Source organism: Lissotriton vulgaris, chromosome 7 (genome assembly GCF_964263255.1).
Source record: "Lissotriton vulgaris chromosome 7, aLisVul1.2, whole genome shotgun sequence".
Taxonomy (NCBI): domain Eukaryota; kingdom Metazoa; phylum Chordata; class Amphibia; order Caudata; family Salamandridae; genus Lissotriton; species Lissotriton vulgaris.
In genome coordinates, this window is record NC_141695.1 from 1593902903 (window position 1) to 1593918540 (window position 15638).

Genomic DNA, 15638 nt, shown 5'->3' on the forward strand with positions numbered 1-15638 from the left:
GATCTTGCCCCGCTTCTTTTCAACCTATACACAGCTGATCTGGGCAAGGCATTGCAGGGAGCAACCCTGGCGACTCCTAGAATCGGGGGAATTAGACTCCAATTGATTCAGTACACAGATGACCTGGTCCTTTTGGACCACACCAAAGTCGGCCTGCAAAAAGGTTTAACAGCATTAGCAGATTACAACGCCAAAAATAAATTGGTTGCAAATCCAATAAAATAAAAAATACTGATTTTTGGCTGCTATCCAAAATAGAAGCTAACAAAATGGAGACTGGGACCACTTATGCTATCCAGCTCAGAATCATATAACTACCTTGGAGTCTGGCTCAGCTAAACAGGCCGGCCAAAAGTTCATCGACTAAAGCTCCAGCAGAAAGCTAAGACGGTCACTTACGCCATTTGTAAACTCAATGCCTCTTTGGAAAGCCCAACCACCACGGCCATCCAACGAGTCCTGAGAGCAAAATTATTACCCTCCCTCAATTACGCTATACAGGCGTTCCAAGGCAAATTGGGTCAAGATCTCGAAAAAATCCACTGCGCAGCCTATAAAAAGCTATTCTGCGTTCCGTCAAGTACAAGGAACACTTTAATTCGTTTAGAATTTAATCTTACCCGGCAATCTCTGGAAGAACTAGCAAGCCTGGCAAAATATTATTACTTAACCACCAGAGTACTCGATGAAGCATGTTATAAACAAAATTTTCACAAAGCCAGGCAACCCATGGTCAGCCGGTCTGACATCAGCCAAAGAGCTTTTGAACCTCGTGACAGAGAACTGGGACCCTAATTCAATAAAACACACAACCATCAAAACAGTATTGAAAAAGTAAGTTAGATCTTGCTCACGAAAACTGGATATTGAAGCTTTGACGGTCAGAGGCTTCCACGAGTCCCAAAGCTCTCCTCACATTTTAAATGGCCACAAACCTTGTACATTGGGCAGGCAAGCCCAACAACGGAATCTAGCGGCAAGACTGCATGCGCTCCCCTTAAAACATCTGTATCCTTCAGTTAAAGTTAGACCAGCGATCACGGAGTGCCGCCTCTGTCACTACAAGCGTGAATCATTGTCTCACATCATATTATGCTGCCCTGCTGTCGGTCCGAAGAATCCATTTAAGGCCCATTCTTCTCCAACTGGGCACACGGACGGTAAAAGAGGCAGTTCTCCAACTATACTTGCTGGACACGGTGAAGCATATGGCCAACGTCGCCAAATTCATCTACCATGCGTGACTAGCCCTAACGGACAGGTCAACCATGGTATAACTTGACTTTTAACTGGTGGAAGCTCCCATGTAGTACACTCTTCCTACACACATACTGTTTTACTTAATTTTAAAATCTTTTTATACTGATTGTTCTTTTTTACATCGACTGCCTTTTTTGTATTGATTTTTATTAATCACTCAATAAATATTACTTACTTACTTACACTGGTGTGCTGCTGTATGGTGTTCCATATTTTACTTTTTTGCTTATAAATACTATTTTTACATATAAGTAAGTTATCTGGAAAATCATTTACTGGGGGTGGTTGGGTGTATTTCAAGTTTTGAGCCTGTGTTCGCCCTACACCTATCCCCCGAGAAGCTTTGGACCACACACCCCATGCTACCACTGACAGTCAAATGCTGAAGTGGTACTTGGTTCAGATGCTCAGAGTCCATAATAAGTCAGGCCTTCAGGGATGAGGCCTCAAACACTACAGCTGGGCCCAGTAGCTCCTGTATGCACTCGTAGCCCTCTGAGCAGGGTCTGATGCACTGGTTTTCATACTTCCCTTCCAAAGGTACTGCCAAACATCCTTCAGTATGTCTTATTTAGGAAGAAGTTAAAAACCTTAGGTACCTGTAGCTTGTGAAGGAAGAAGAGGGGCGGAGACTCTGGTTTAATTCCATTTTGCTTGATTGCATCAAAAGATGGTCTTAGATTTCTGTAAACTGTGTGAATTCTTTGTAAAGAACTCCATTCTTTTTATCAGGTTCAAGCTCAAATAAAAATGTTATGAAATAAGAATTGATAAATGGAAACATTTCCAAAGAAAGAAGTCTCTACTAGATAGTTTGGTATATGAAAGTAGGCAATATGCCTGTTATTTAAATTTTGACTGGGTTTGCAACAGAGAGCCAGAAGTGCAGACAACAAACATGTTCTTAAATTGTTATTTATGTTTCAGAAAGCTAACTGAAAGACCCATACAAGTGAGGTACCATTTTTATTGGGAGACCTGCGGGAACGCTGGGCGGTAGAATATTTGTGTCGACCCGGTGGTCCCACATCTTTCCCCACACATAAATGTGAGGAAAATGTGATTTTTTTAAAGTAAAATTTTAGGTTTGCAGGGGATTCAGGGTAAGGAAACATTGGAGGATCCACACAGGTTACATTTCCCAGGACTCCCCCAGGTGTCTACTTTTCATAAATGTCTGGGGCTTTGGTAGATTTTGCTAGATGGCTACCTAGTCAAGGATTTTTTTTAAAAACAGCTACTAACCCCCCCCCCCCCCGCCCCCTTGCAAAACCAGGTTGTATTGTGATCAATCTTTTTGGATGCCTCTACAATATGTTTTGAGCCCTTCTCTGTCGCAGGCCCTTGGCCCACCTACACAAGTATGGTGGCATTTTTATTGGGAGAGCTGAGGCAACGCTGGGTTGTAAGAAATTTGTGTGGGCTTGGTGATCCTACAACTTTTCCATAACAGACATGTGAGGAAAATGTAACATTTTTTAAAGCTAAAATTAGAGTTGGTAAGGGATTCTGGATAAAAAAAAATTCTTGGGTTAGGTGATTGTCGAGCCTGGGACCAAAAACGTACGTGCCCCCTTTACAAAAAACAGGTTGTTTTGGGATAGAGTGGGGGCACTTGCGTTTTTTGTCCCGGCTCAGGAGCCATCAAGGGAAACCTACTAAACCCAGACATTTCTGAAAACTAGACTCCAGGGGGGATCCAGGGAGGTGTGGCTTGGGAGGGGGGGGGGGGGTCGATCCCTCAACTTTTTTTTACCCTGAATCCCCTGCAAACCTCAAATTTAGCTAAGTTTAATTTTTGCTCAAATTTCTGTGTGCCATGGGTCTGAGATCACCACACTGGCACAAATTTCCCACCATCCAGCAATGCTCTCAGTCTCCCCGTTGAAAATGATACTCACTTGTGTGGGTGCCAAAAGTAGTCAGACTAATAATTTACTAATCTGCCCTTTTGCACCCACTTTTTGCCCCCTCAGTTTTTGATTTTATTCGTTTTTAGGTTCTCTGCTTTTGGCACCCACACAAGTGAGATATCATTTTTATCCGGAGACCAAGGGGAAGGCTGGGTGGTGGGGAAATGTGTGCCGGTGTTGTGATTCCACAACCTTTCCACACAGAAATGTGAGGAAAGTATTACTTTTTGGCTAAATTGAATGTTTGTAGGGGATTCTGGGTAATAGAACGCTGGAGGATTCACGCAAGCCACACCGCCAGACGACATCCATGCACACCACCTGCCAAGCGCCATCCATGTGCAAAGCCAAACGCCATCCACACACAGCCAGCCAAGTGACAGCCCACACACAACTCCAACATGTGCCATCCACACAGCCAGCCAAGCACTAGTCCACACACAAAGCTAGCTAAGCTCAAGTGCACATTCACTGCCAGCAAAATGCAGGTTCACGCACAGCCAGCCAAACGCCAGTACCCACAAACCATCACCCGAACTCCAGTTCACACACACATAGAAGCTAGTGCCTATTGGTTTTCTACCCCTTTGGGGGCAGATGAGCCTAAAAATATTGCTGATCTACCACAAAAGGAGGGGGCAGAAGCAGCCAGAAAATGTTCAGAGAAAAAGGAGAGCCATCCTTGCCTAAGGGATCGCTCTCTGATATGCCCATAAACATCTCTGGCACCTACTGGGCTTTCTGTTCCCAAGGGGGGTAAAAAAAATAGGGCTAGTTTGGGAGGAGCAGAGCATTGGAACCAACCATTAGGGGCACCCCACATCCATATTTCTTTTTAAATCCCTGGTATATAGTGGGCTTTCTGCCCCCACCAGGGGTAATAACCCCCATCTGCCCCTCACAGTGAGTAGACAGTCTCTTTTTTGTTTGGGGCATTGGCATGCCCATGTTGAGATGCCCCCACCCCTACATATTCAAAAACTAAAAATACCTGGTGCCTAGTGGACTTTATGCCCCTGGGGGGCAGATTGGGATCTAATAGCTTCATCTGCCCCCAAAGTGGGGCATAAAGACAGGCATTTTTAGGTCTCGCCTAGCCAGCGTGCATGCGCTATCTATGAGGGCCTTTAACCATCGGTCTTCACTTTTCATGCACTGCACTGGCGGGAGCGAGCAGCGGCGTGGCCGCGTTAATTACAAACATATGGCCGCTGCTCGCTCCCGCAAGGTGAATGCTGCCACAAGCACGAGTTCAGTGCTTGAAAAGTGAAGACCACTTTTTATTCGTTGAAAGAAAACAAGTTTCTTGCAGAGTGTATATGCAGTGTGTTTTGCTCTCCCTCTCGCATTCCGGTTGGTTTAGTGAGCTATGTCATGACAGTTTTTACAGCCCCAATTCAGTAATGATTCAGTGACCAATGTACCATTTCTGTTCTCACCATTTACTTTCTGAGCTCCAGCTTGGTAAATGCTAGTGCTGGTTTCTCTGTACCATGTTCACAGCCTGATTTTGAGGTTTCTTATGTATCAAATATTTTTGAGTTTGACGGCGTCTTTCACACAGTGGAAATGGAAAGTACACAGGCAGAAGCGCCCGGCTGCATTTCTCCAGAGGATTTAATGCATGCCTGTGGTCTGGGAGGAATGCGGGTATACCTGACCGACACGCAGGTATAGCCATGATTGGCATGTGCACCTTTGAACCCCCAAGTCTCACTCACATACCTTGGAAGGCTTCCAGGCTGTTGTGCGGTGTTACTCCCAGTGGAGCTGCAGCAAAATAAGATGTTTTTCTTAAAATATCAGTGGTTAAGTTAGCATGCGAAGGACTGATGCATGATTGAAATGTTGAAAGTGTTGCTCGTCGGAGGCCTTTGGGCTCTGTTGATTGTCTAAAGACTTCTTTGTGTGGGCTTCTGAGAGATGCTTGTGTGGCGTTGCTGCTTAATTGCATCAAGCTAAGCTTTTAACACACAGGACATGCAGATGACTAGTTTGCCACTTGAAACGTAAAGTCGTATTTTTATACCATTGATACATGCGCAAAGGAATGTTAATTTTTGCATGCCAAATGGCATCTCACTGTGAGACCTTGTTGCAGAGTCCTTATGTGAAGGTTCTTACCCATACTCTGCTGAAACACCAGTGCATTGCCGAAATATGTATGTGACTTGTTTGTTGCTTGTTTGGTGCCCTTCTTTCGGCCAGTTGAGTCAACAGTGTAAATAAAGGCAGGGAAAAGGTGTCCATCCTACTGCCAAATCATGATTTTCACATTATTCTGCTCAGTTTCATTACATATACCCTTGATGATGATATGGGGCTTATTAAGTGCTTGAATGCTGAGGCGTCTTGGCACTGGTGTGTGTTCACAGGGACTGAGCTAGATCAGCTCAGGGGTAAACAACCAACTTTTCAGAGCTTTCCTGAAAGATAAAAGATAAGGTTGCAGTCTCAGTGCCACTGGCAGTTTGTTCCACAATTTTGTTGCGCAGCTGGACAGGGACCTACCTTCCCATCTGGCCCTTTGAAACTTGGGGGTACAGGACTGGCCGACCAAAGGTTTCTCAAGGGGGTGTAGAGCCTCAACATGTCCTGGCTATCATCTGAACCCCCACCATATCGTGCCTTGTGCACCAAGGAGAGCACCTTAAATTTGATTCTCTGCTGGACGGGAAGCCAGTGTTAGTGCCCTTATTCCCTGTGACATAGGACGGCCCTTGGGGAGCTTTACGATTAATTGTGCCGCTGCATTCTGCAGTAATTACAGTTTGCTTATCTGGTTTTTGTCAATACCCAGAAACAACACATTACAATAGTCCAATTTGGACAAAAAAAGGGCAGCCATTACCGTCTTCTGTTGATTGGGGGGGATGAAAGGAAAAATCTTGTGACGGGTCTTTAACAGCAAAAAACTGGCAGACGTTAGACTGTTAACCTGTGCCAACAGATTGAGTTTATTGTCAAAAATGACTCAAAGATTCCTGACCTTCCTGGCGAGGACATTCCCCGGCCTCCGACGGCCACCAGGAATTGTTCCACAGTGATATCTCATTGGCAAACTCTATCACTTCAGTCTTTTCTGTGTTGATCTTCAGGAAACTTAGGCTCATCCAGTTCATAATGTCCTTTAGACAGGTGTGAAAGCTGGCAGTTGTCATCTCAGGCCTATCAGACAGGGATATCACCAATTGCAAGTTGTCGGCGTACGACACAAATGTGAAAACTATGTTTCCTGACAAGTATTGCCAGTGGCTTCACATAGACGTTGAACAGGGTCGGGGACAGAGATAATCCCTGCAGAACACCACAGGGCAAATTAAAGCTGTCAAATTGTATGCCATCCCAGCTCAGACTCATTCCTACCTCCCGTAGTCACTGCAACAACACCGTGTGATTCACGGTGTCGAATGTGGCCAACAAGTCAAGGAGAACAAGAGTCGCCCTGCCCCCACGTCCACTACTCCCGGATCCCCCCTAAAGCCGCAATCAGAGCAGAATCAGTGGCGTGTTTTGGCCGAAAACCGTGTTGAGTAGGGTCCAGTAGCCTATTGCTCTCTAAATAGTTGGTCAGTGTCCTATTGACCGACTTTGAGAACGTTAGCTACAAAAGTCAAGTCTGAGATCGGACGGTATTTTTTATACTCGGTAGGCTCTAATGTTGTCTTCTTCAAAATTGGCCTAATGCGTGCAGTCTTCCAGGCTGTAGGGTAGATCCCTGATGCCAGAACTTGGTTAATCAGGGGAGTGAGTGTCTCACTAATCTTCTCGGTGGCCAACTGCATAATAGCAGGGTAGCAGGGGTCGTTGGGTGACCCATATTTTATCAATTTTAGGAGGTTCATTACATCATCTGCAGGAAGAGGTTCAAAACAAGTAAACTTAGACTACACGGTCTCCATGGAAGATTGTTAACTGCCAGAACATTTAATGGGGTGACAAGGCTATTATATATCACGTGCACCTTGTTCTGAAAGAAGGTAGCAAGCTGATTACAAAAAGCCTAGTCAGGTCTAAACGAATTAGCCTGCTGTGGTTTAGCTAAAAAAGTAAAGGATTTAAAAAGTTCTTTGGCTGAGTATCCTGCCTCTTGAATCTTTGCTGTAAAATATGTCCACTTTGCTTCCAGAATAGCCTCATTATACTGTTTCAGAACACCGTTGTAAGCATCTTTGCTCCCCTTGCAGCAGTCCACTTTCCAGAGGCTCTCAAACCTTCCGCATTCCACCTTTAGCCCTTTAAGTTCAGGGCCATACCAGGGCGTTACCAGCGGACGCATCTTGGCTATTCCAGTATGTTCTGGGGCAACGCAGTTGGCCACCTTCTGGATTCACTCATTAAGCTGAGAGGATGCCACCTTGTTGTCGCTGTCTAGTATCGGAGGGGAGTGATTGAGAGCATCCTCTAAGTCCCTACTGTTTACTTTGTTCCAACGTCAAAACGTGACCCTGGTTGCTTTAAAGATGGGGCACTTCTTATGGTCCGTCCAGGGAAGTGACTCAACTCTACCCAGTGTAATGTCAGGGTTATTAGAAAAGAACCCGTCCAGGGTATGCCCACCCTGATGTGTAGGCCCAGACACTAGCTGGCTGCGGCCATACGCCTCCAAGTGGTCTAGGAGTCTGGCAGTCTCAGAATTTGTGCCCAGCTCCTAATGATAGTTGAAGTCTCCAAGTATTGTGAAACATTCAGGGTCTGTGCAAGATTCCATACAGGACAGGAGAGCCAGTGAGAAAGCAGCTCTGGGGCCCGGTGACGATACACCAATAGGCCCTGAAACTTGAAAGAATCTTTGAGCCTGGTGCAAAATCGCATTGCTTCAGCCGGGAAGTCCCCCACTGCTTCCACTTGAACCTTCAGAAAGTCTTTATAAATGATAGATATGCCCCCCCCCCCCTTTATTTCATTGTCTGTCTTGATTATATAATGCATAGCCAGGTGGCAGGGCAGTATTCCAGTCCAGGACAGAGGTGTTGTCCGTCCACGTCTCTGTTATGAGGACTATGTCTGGATTATGTGACTTCAATAACATTTTGAGTTCAGATTTATGCTTAACAACAGAGCGTGTTAAAAAGTATGCAGTGGAGACTATTTTCGCCTGTAGCCACAGAGCCTGTTGTCGGCCCTTGATTTCTAAAGGTGGGAGGTGTATGGTCCTTGACCAAAGATTCCACCTGACTCTCCCCCTCCGCTCCCCCATCTCCCCCCCCAATCTGCATATTATCAAATACCTCCTTCAAGTAGTGTGCAGATAGACGTTCCCATCTTACCCTCCATACTGAAAATGTCCCAGTCTCAGCAGCGTTCACCACCAAGCTTCAACAGTGCATTGCTGGAATATGCTTGAACCCTGGAACGACCAGGGGTCCTGGCGCTGGACGCACTCTGCGCCGACGGGCTTGCCTTTGGCACACAAGCGCCAGCGTGGTTTTGACGTCTAGGTGGGTAGGAGCACTAGAACGCAGACCTAGGTGTAGGCGGGCCCGCTCTTAAAAACGGACACCGCGGGTCGGCGAGGGAGAAATTACCACAAGTGTATGTATGTGTGCAAACCAGCAAGTATTAAACACAGCATTAAAGCAAAAATTCAGTTTTAAAATAAAATTAGCACACTCAAGACAATCAAAAATGATATGTGGGCCAATGTAATGTCCTAATATCTATCAAGCCAACAATCATGCACTGGTTGTTTGACAATAGTAATGTTTCCAGGTTCTACTGAGAAAGCAGAGTCGACATCACTGGATTTCTTCAAAGACACGATTCTTTTATTTTTCTAAATAGCGCACTTGCAAACAAGTAGCAGCCTTCAAACTGGGCTCACAAGCCCCAGCGTAACACACGCTGCGCGCCAGTGTGGTTTTTAACGTCTAGGTGGGCATGAGGACTAGAACACTGACCCAGGTGTAGGCGGGCCTGCTCTTACAGACGGGCACCGCGGGTCGGCAAGGGGAGAAATTACCACAAGTGTATGTGTGCAAACCAGCAAGTATTAAAACACTGAATTAAAACAAAAATTAAGTTTAAAAATAAAATGTGCGCACTCACAAACAAGTAGAAGCCTTCGAACTGGGATCACAAGCCCCAGCGTAACACACGACTTCCCCTAATCTCGTCAAATTCTCCTCTTCTCCATATTTTATTCTTCCCCCGCTCTTTGTCCAGTCTCTGCCTCCTTGTGCACTACTTCCCTCTTTTTCCTCTTCTGCTAATTCCTCTACTTGTGTCCTTCTCTTCTCTCCTCAAGCTGCCATTCTTTACTTCCTCTCTCACACATTTCCTCTCTTAAACCACCACCTGGGTCTTCCTCATCCCACCTCTGAGACTTCCCCTCATTTGCCAACCTTCTACTTGCACTTTCGACTTCTGCTTTCTCCACGCCCCTTCTCTCTGTCAGCGTTCGTCATACCTATTTTTAGGGTTGAGCCTGCAAAAGCATTCGCTAAGACATGCTAGTACATGTGTTTCGCTTACGAGACACTTATTAAAAGTTCTTGTAGCTCACCTTTGGGACCTTATAAGTGTTTAGCCATGCACCAGTTGATGTTGTTGCACCAAGGATATTGTACTGCATAAATACATACTTATACGGCCCCAAAGGCGAGATCTATTAGCTATGCCAATGCTTATTATAATTGTGTGTGGCGGAATGGCCTTGCCCATTGTGGGCAGCCCCCATCCCTTTTATGATAAAAAAACGAAATCCCAAATTAGTGGTCTTTCTGCCCCCACCCCCCTGGTTTGCAGATTGGAGCTAATAACCCCCATCTGCCCCCAGGGGGGGTAGAAGGACTTGTTTTGGTGGGGTGGAGGGACATTAGCATGTCCATTATAGGCAGCCCCCACCCCTCTTTTAGATAGGAAAAAAGAAGCTGTTGTCTAGTGGGCTGCCTGCCTCTCCAAGTGTCAGATTAGGGGTAATAACCCCATCCACCTCCCAGGAGGGGCAGAAAGACTGCTTCTTTAGCATGCCCATCATGGGCAGCCCCACCCATCTATTATAAAATTCTTAAAAACAATCCCCGGTGCCTAGTGAGCTTTCTGCCCAGCCCTCGAACCTGAAGGGAAATCCCTCTGCTGTACGCAGCAGAGGAATTTCTAAATAGTGGGCCTTGGAGGTAACGGTTACGTCCTTGGTATTGGAGCACCACAGCCTTGGACATAACCATTACGTCCAAGTCATGGAATGGGTTAAACAATGTACTCGACCGAATCATAATGCTCTTGACCCATAAACTGGTTTCAAATTATCTGATCATGGGCAAGTATTTTAATTCACTGAGTCGCCATTTTCCTCTTTACCACATGAAAGCAACTCCAAATACACTAGTTCAGCATGTCTGCGTTATAAAAAAACTTGTTTGGTTTAATAGACTAAACATTTGCTACATATATAAATACAAATCTAGTCATATATAAGATACACATGACCACTGACTTGCCTCAGTTCATTAACAGCATTGTCATCAGCGTGGGGGCAGGAATGTCCCTCAAATGATGTTTAAAAACTGTCACTTTTAATAAATACATAACTAAAGCATAAAGTAGCAGCACATTGTCATTTGCAATCAGCAGATTTTATATTGAAATGGTCACAAAACATCCCACTGACGTGTTGTTTTAAAACTATACAGTATACAATGTCTGGAAATCGATTTTCTGCAAATTTGTCATTTGCATAACACCAGGTAAAGTGTTCCGATTTGTTTTGCCCCTATGTAAGTATTTGTTTGCATCACACTTCTGAATTACAAGAAACGTTATATCATAATTACGGATATATTTTGAAATACTTGTACATTTATTTACAAACTGTTTACATGTTGTGTTAGAAAAAGCCCTGACATTTTACAGCCTTTTGTTTCACAATTATTGTCAGATAACTTGACAAAAAGCACTAACTATAATAAGAGAAAGAAAATTAAACACAATTTCTAACAGATGAGCAACAATTAGTAAAGACGAACTGACATTTGCCCACTGTCCTTGAACAGTCAGCAAATGTGTCCAGACAAAAACAAGATAAAGTCGTCTTAATTGCTCATTCACTTTCTGAATGAACAGTACACCTGTTCCTTTCAGTTCAAGTTAACTCACCAGCACTGACGAGTAAATGCTAAAAAAAAAAATAACTCGACCTGATACAATCTCACTCGCTATTGCGAGTGGATTTTGAGGCCTAAGCTGGCATGATTTAAAGCAGCACATGGTACGTTAAGTAGTTAATTTAGCTAAGGTTTCCTAGATTTGCAAACTGAGTCCTGGTTCAGTGTAGTATTAGTTATTTTCATTGCCACAAGGAATAAGGTTTAAACTACAGTGTTTAATGTTAGTAACATGCAAATTCTTGTCCTATTTTATTTTCAAAAGCTGATGATATACTTCGCCCTCATGCGATTCAATCAGAAGACTCTGAGACAGAGCAACCCCTTGACCTCGCTCTGCCCGTATCCTAGGCACCAATCTAACATGCCTGCCTTCAAATAAAATCTAAAGGCTAGTATATTCACAGAGGCTTCTTCCCTCCTGCGATCATCACTGGAATCACCCACCACAGTCGGATAGCTTCCTCTAAACTTAGTCCATTTGCATTGTAATTCTGAGAGAAGATTTAACATATTGTTTTGCTAGTTCTGCCTACATGTACCACAATACTGGGAAGAGGTAACATGGTCTTAACTACTACCAAACTTACACAGTAAAGCGGTTCCTAATCACAAGTCTAGACTATCCAACCGTATTAATAAAACCCAGCAGGATGGTTCCTGGTAGCACCCGTGATAGTGTTTGAACTGCTTACGTCATTTCTGCCTCACTCCCGCCCAGATGTTAATATGGTTTTAATGATCACTTTCTATTCCTCAGACTGATCTAGCTTACAAACCCAACTATGCTACCAAAACGAGGTGCCATTGAGCCCGTTACTCTTCACATCTACCTCTTTGTGAAGACAAGCCTAAAATGTAAAATCTGCAATAATTTTCGGTTCCAGAGTCGTGTGCTCCTCGCCATAAAGCACTCAACGCCTCACTAGAGGCATTAAGCGCTATATATAAAAATCACTCTTTACTGCCTTTGATAGGCAGTAGGAGTGACGCAGTTGTTTGAATGTATTACTATGAATAAAATGAAATAAACTGTATTCAATCAAACTTTTATTATAAAAAAGGAGTAAAAAACGTTTGAGGTTTCAACAAAGACGTAAAACAACGGCGACATCACACCACCAATCCCTTTTCATGCAGATATAACAGATGCTAGTACTAAGAGTAAATGGGTATATTTTTCTCCTTGGATCATTTCAAGGTGGGCAGTGTATTCATTAAACCTACCACCGCTAAAACATAACATACATGACCATGAAAAAGAACTGCGGCATTCCTAGACTCAAGTCCCATCCTCAACAAGTGTGTCTTCCTCCATCTCTTCCTCATCCTCTCCCCAATCTTCTTCCTCCTCAGGCTCTCTTTTCGTTGCTATCCCTTTCATATTCCCCATCACACTGTGGTCGACTAGCTCATCATCACGGAGTTCCTGAATCTCCTGTATAGCAGGTGTCACCTCCTGATATTTCCGCGCCTCTCCCTCTTCGCTGCAGTGAGCTTCTGTCGAATGCTTCTCCATATCCATGGACCCAGGTTGGCAAGCATCCACCTGGACCTTGTCTGTCACCTCGCACATGGATCCCACACTGTGGTGCGTCTCAAGGTCGTGCTTCACGATCCCACGCTTTGCATGAGAACGTTTGGTGTGGGGTCCCTCCGTCCTGCGTGCTTCGTCAGCCCCACCACTATTCTTTGCATGTACCTCGTCCTTCTGTGGACTCTCATGAAGCCCTTGAATGTCCTGGACACCCAACTCCTCACTCTTGTCGCCCTCCCCGGGGCTGCCCTTTTTAAGCGACTCCCCTTGGCCCAGGACCCCGCTCTGGTAGGCCGCTACCTCGGCCTCGTATTTCTCCTTCAGGACGGCGGCTTTGAGTTCGAACGGCCGCCGTGCTTCGGGACTTTGCTGGGACCACTTCTGGCCCAGCCTCTTGGCCTGCTCAGGGACGGACAAGCCGGGGCACTCTGCCCTGAGCTTAGGCCGGTACGAGGAGGCAAAGAGGAAGAAGGCGGTAAGCGGCTTCTTGGGGGCGTGGGGGTCCTTGCGGGGCCGGACACGGGCGGGCACCGCACCCCCTCGTTCTCGCTCCCAGCGCTCCTTATCGCCCTGGGCCAGGTGCTCGAACATCGCCCTCTCCCGGGTTGTGGTGCTACGCCACCGCTCGCTGCAGGCCCGGGAGAGCACAGCCACGCTCACCCGCGCCTCCGGGTGTCTCCTGCGGATCTCCGCCCTGCAGGCCTGCACGAAGAAGGAGAAGGGGGACATGCGCGCCCGGGGCTTCTCCGATTTACCCATGGCGACTGCAGGGAAGGAGGGAGCCTGTCCTGCAGTGCCCCCAGCTTAGGCGAAAAAGCCGGTGTGCTTAGAACTCCGGCGATGAGGAAACTGCGGGTCGAAAACACAATACAAAGGAAGTGGGTGGGTAGACGTAGGGTTCCGGAAAAGAGAGACGCACCGGAAGTTTAGCCTTGGAACGCATTCTTCGCTCTCATAAAGAATCCATCTGCCGTGTCTGTGAGGCTATTTATGAAACTTGCGCAAATACTGACATATTTCACATGTTGCAGTAATACCGATTTTTTAAAATTATAAAAAAAAATTGTTTTGTTATGGGGGACCGAAGTATCTAAAATGGTATACTCGTGAAATAAATAAAACATATATATTAAGACCTAGGTGAGAATAATGTGTTCATGTAACTCTGGTTTATTTTCAGTCGCCAAGTTAAAGTTCACGGGAGCACTGTTACACTAAGATGGCCACTGGATTCATGGCGTTCACCCTGACGTCCTGCCTCGCCGGCACTAACCGGAAGCGGAAGTGCAAAGGAACTGTCTGAGAGTGTCAGTGTGCTGTTTCTGGCCAAGACAAGCGGTGTGAGCGAGTGCTTGTTGTCCTCCGGGGAGCCGTGTGCGGTGAGTGTAGACTGAAAGAGCCCGGAACAGGGCAGGGTTAGATAACGAAGAACGTCTACTCCGAGATGCCTCTTGTGACAGCACACTCGGTGACAGCCCCCTGCTTCCACACCTTGCTTGGCGCCAGAAGCGTGCAGGCCCTCCTTCTCTGATTCTGACAGCAGCAGTGGGGAAATGCCCCTCCCCCTGTGGTTTGACAGCATACAACACGTTATTTAATCTGGTCCAAAGGCTGGATTTTTCTCAGACGGTGTAGTTCACCGTTTTACATTATGAAGAGATGTAGGTTTAATTAATGCACATTCTATTCAGCCTTGTAAGCTCAGTTGTTTATCCTTACCTGACCGACAGACTCATTACTCTCCAGTCGGACGGTAACACTCTCTGCTAAAATTGCAACGGCACAGCTCACAAGGTGTAATGCATGGCAAACATTGTCATCATTCGTGATTATGTTTGTCTTCATGTGTATTGGATAATTCTTTATCTTGGTCATATGGTAATGTTGGGTGTGTTCAACGACTGCAAGTACTTTTGCACTCAGACCGCCAAGACAAGTTACTTCCAAATTAAAGAGGCTGCAGTAGTGGGTTTAGAGCAGGGGTCTCCAACCTTTTGTGTAGTGAGAGCTACTTCTGGTCAGTGAAAATCGTCGTGAGCTACCAAACCCCAAGCAACTCGCGCATTTTTCCGAGAAACCTCCCACGCCCAGTTTCATTGACGTTAAGGTTAAAAAACCTATTTTCTTCTAAGCCCACCATACTGTGGTTGGAACACAATACTTAAAAGTTCCCTAGAAACACTGAAAGGATTGACTTTGGATTTGTGTTGTCAAACCACTTTACGATGTTTCACAATAATAGCTTCAAAATCAACGTGTTCCGTGCCCCTTTTTCTTCCCTCTGTTCCCCTCGCTGGCCTGTGCTCTCTCTGCCCGGTCTTTCCTTCTGTACCCCTCTCTGCCCCAGTATCTCTGCCCGGTTTTCCCTTCTGTTCCCCTCGCTGCCCCCTAATCCACTCGTTTTTCCAGTATTTCTGTGCCCTTTTTGCCTTCTGTGCCACTCGTTTTTCCCTCGTTTTTGTGCCCCTTTGTCTTCTGTTCTACTCGTTTTTCTGCTCGTCTACCTTCTGTGCCGCTCGTTTTTCCCTCGTTTTTTTGCCCCTTTTGCCTTCTGTTCCACTCGTTTTTTGTGCCCTTCTGCCCTCTGTCCCACTCGTTTTTCCCTTGCCTTTGTGCCCCTTTTACCCTCTGTTCCACTCCTTTTTTGTGCCCTTCTGCTCTCTGTCCGACTCGGTTTTTTGTGCCCTTCTGCCCTCTGTGCCACAATATCTGCCCACCACAGAGGCAGCTAGCCTTTTTACTCTGAGTCCCTCTGCTTTTGTACACGTGGTGGAGGGTTCGTGTCCGTGCCTGTTAATGGGGAAACATTTGTAGATATGTTGT

The 15638-nt window shown here is 45.8% G+C and overlaps 1 protein-coding gene and 1 pseudogene across 2 annotated transcripts in view; one reads left to right on the plus strand and one right to left on the minus strand.

The window, feature by feature from the left end:
- Positions 1–12311: 12311 nt before the first annotated feature.
- On the minus strand, positions 12312–13706 carry LOC147706046 (high mobility group protein B2 pseudogene; annotated as a pseudogene). The gene has a single exon (XR_015297613.1). The product of XR_015297613.1 is annotated as a high mobility group protein B2 pseudogene (transcript).
- Positions 13707–14066: 360 nt separating this feature from the next.
- RAE1 (ribonucleic acid export 1) overlaps positions 14067–15638 on the plus strand; it is a 127494-nt gene continuing 125922 nt past the window's right edge. Inside the window, exon 1 of the mRNA XM_086932500.1 lies at positions 14067–14194. The gene's annotated coding sequence lies outside the window, so the exon portion shown is untranslated. The remainder of the gene's footprint in view (positions 14195–15638) is intronic.